The sequence below is a fragment of the Colobus angolensis genome, unplaced genomic scaffold (assembly GCF_000951035.1).
Source record: "Colobus angolensis palliatus isolate OR3802 unplaced genomic scaffold, Cang.pa_1.0 Scaffold67, whole genome shotgun sequence".
Classification (NCBI taxonomy): Eukaryota; Metazoa; Chordata; class Mammalia; order Primates; family Cercopithecidae; genus Colobus; species Colobus angolensis.
In genome coordinates, this window is record NW_012120376.1 from 5,985,347 (window position 1) to 5,988,332 (window position 2,986).

At 40.3% G+C, this 2,986-nt stretch overlaps 1 pseudogene across 1 annotated transcript; it reads right to left on the reverse strand.

Annotated features, from left to right (window-relative positions):
* Window positions 1-1,036: 1,036 nt before the first annotated feature.
* On the reverse strand, window positions 1,037-1,903 carry LOC105500494 (annotated as a pseudogene). The gene has a single exon (XR_001000041.1). The product of XR_001000041.1 is annotated as a nucleolar protein 56 pseudogene (transcript).
* Between the last annotated feature and the right edge of the window lie 1,083 nt (window positions 1,904-2,986).

Consider the following 2,986-nt stretch of genomic DNA (forward strand, 5'->3'; position numbering starts at 1 on the left):
ATTTTTTTTCTCAGAGCAGAACAGTGTTCTAAGCAAACTCTGTTGTGCTTCTATTCCAATGTCCAATTTATGGTGGAAAAACTAAATAATGCCAATTTAACTTTAGCCAATATGTTCACACATAGAATCTCTTATAATTAATTTTTATAAACCTTTCACAACTTGTTTAAACCTTTAGCTTTATTTAACTTAAAACAATCCTTTAACCCTCTAACCTAGGCAAAAATTTACATTCCCATACTTTCTTATAATCTCTTACAAAAACACATTTTATTCTCTTACACATCTTGTATGTAAACTTATTTTTTCAGTAGTCTCAATTACATGTTACAATGTTAACTCTTAGTGACTTTTACTCTTGGTGAAAACCTTGGTAAGTAAGGGATTTTAATTATGTACTAGGTGTGGAGCCTAGGACCCAGAGAGAAATGCAAATAATGTCTGACTTTTTCCAGTGTCTAACTCCATGTGTCCCAGACCTTACCTAGCTGTAAAGCAGGCAAGCTGTACAGTTGAGTCATAGCAGCATTTTATGAAGCATTTAGGAGGCCTAATTACCTTTAAATTGTACAACATTTTTGGCATAAATTTCTTTTCTTAAATTCTTTCATGACTTACACAGACCATGTACAACATGTTTAGACTTTATGACTTGCCCTAAACATCCCTCTTTTAAACAACCACTCCTTTTACTTTAGGACAAAAATTTACCATACAACATCCTTTTTATATAAAATCTCTTTTCGTTATAACCTTCTTTGCATAGCTAGAGGGCATGGCTGATTCCATACATCCCCATGCCTTATTTAGAATTTAATGTCTTCAAAATAAATTGAACAGTTTTCAAAAGTCAAAGCAGTTTATGACCTGAAAAGCCTTTAGCAAACCTAATATCTGACCTGCATAATTTAGACAAAATGTTTTTATCAATAATCTTTAAAGCTATTTTTATTTGCCAAAGATTACTGACGTCACATGAACTAGAAGGCATTACTGTTTTTATTTTGCTTTGTGTGTGTGTGTGTGTGTGTGTGTGTGTGAATTTGTTTTTATTGGGGAACAGAGCACAGGTTGAGAGATGTCACCTTGGGCTATGGTATGCCCCACCTCCCAGAGAATGTCCGTTTGCATTCTAATCTTCCTGGGATGCTTTATGGAACTTTTTCTTCTTCTTGGAGCTGCTCTTGCCAGCTGCCTCTTCAGGCCCACTGCTAACTGGCTCCTCTTTGGAGAATTTCCTCTTTTTCTTGGAGCCACTTCTGTGGCCTGCCTCTTCAGGGTCATTAACTGTTTCCTCCTTGGGTGAAGACTTCTTCCTCTTGGGAAGACTGGTGTTGCCAGCGGTCTCTTCAAGATCACTACTCATCAACTCCTCCTTGGAAAAAGATTTCTTTTTCTTGGGTTTGGAGAAAGAGATAGATGGGTCTTCCATTCCATTCTCCTGAGGAACCTCCTGGGGCTTTTGCTTTTTCTTCTTTTTGGGTTTTTCACTCATCCCTTCATACTCCTCTGGAGTACTATTGCTGTTTTCTAAAGATATGAGGGCAAGTGCAACCAGCCGTTTCTTTTCCTTCTTTAAGAATTTCTTCTCCTGTTTCTCCAGCTTCCTAGTAATCTCAGCAGCCACTTCCTCTGTCTGAACCATTTCTTCCTTCATGACATCCAGATTCTTTCATGGTATCTCTCCGGTCTCATAGAAGGACAGTCGCTTTTCAACTTGTTCTCAAAGCCTTTCCCCAAATACACTCGTGGGCACCTCAGAGAAGCAATTGATTCGTGAGGCAATACTGCATTTGTTTGCCAGGTATCGGGAGATGTGGCCTTTGTTCTTGGCAGCTGCTCGGCCAATGAAGGTGGAGTGGAAAATGAGTCCATATTTTGGTGTGTTACCCCTTGTCTTCAGGGCTCTAGAGACTTGGTCCCTTTGCTGGGCCCTGAGAATCACTCAAACACCAGGACTAGCTATTTTGCTTTTAAGAGTTTATTTTTGTTTAAGCCAACTAATTAAAGCTCTTTTATATAAACATTACACACAACACATATATAGTTACACAGAAAGACAGACAGACAGAAGATTACTACAGTAGTTGTAAGATTTTTCATTTGCCAGTTTTTAAGTTTCTTAATTGGTTATTGGCTTTAGGGTGGAGCCCTTGGAAAAACAGGGCCAGGAAAGAGGTTGAATATCCACTTTTAATTAAGATGACTTTTAATCATAGCACTTTTTAATGAAATCCATTTAAAATTTCCTATTACCTAATTTTAGCCAGGCTAAATGGCCAATATTTCTGGCTTTTGAAACTTACCAGAGGTAACCTCCCAAGTGCTCAGAGAAAGGAAAATTTGTTTGAGGAGGAGTCTCGCTCTGTCACTCGGCTGCAGTGCAGTGGCACGATCCTGGCTCACTGCAACCTCTGCCTCCTGGGTTCAAGCGATTCTCCTGCCTCAGCTTCCCAAGTAGCTGGGACTATTGGTGTCCACCACCACACCCAGCTAATTATTTGTATTTTTAATAGAGACGGGGTTTCACCGTGTTAGCCAGGATGGTCTCGATCTCCTGACCTTGTGATCCGCCCGTCTCAGCCTCCCAAAGCGCTGGGATTACAGGCGTGAGCCACCGCGCCCAGCTACTTTTTGTATTTTTAGTAGAGACAAGGTTTCACCATGTTGGCCAGGATGGCCTCAAACTCCTGACCTCATGATCAACCCACCTTGGCCTCCCAAAGTGCTGGGATTACAGGCATGAGCCACTGCACTTGACCAGAGAAAGGAAAATTTAAGATAGTCCATGGAGGAGAAGAGACTAGACAAGGTTATGCAGATATTAAACCAGAAAGGACTTACTTCCTAAACAGGGAATCAAACCTGGACTGCCAGTGTGAAATGCCAAAACACTAGCTACTGAGCTACAGCACAGGGTAGTCTCTGTTAGCTTTCCCAGAAGAAGTCTAGAGTAGTTAACTTTGAGCTTGCAGAACCTTTTAAC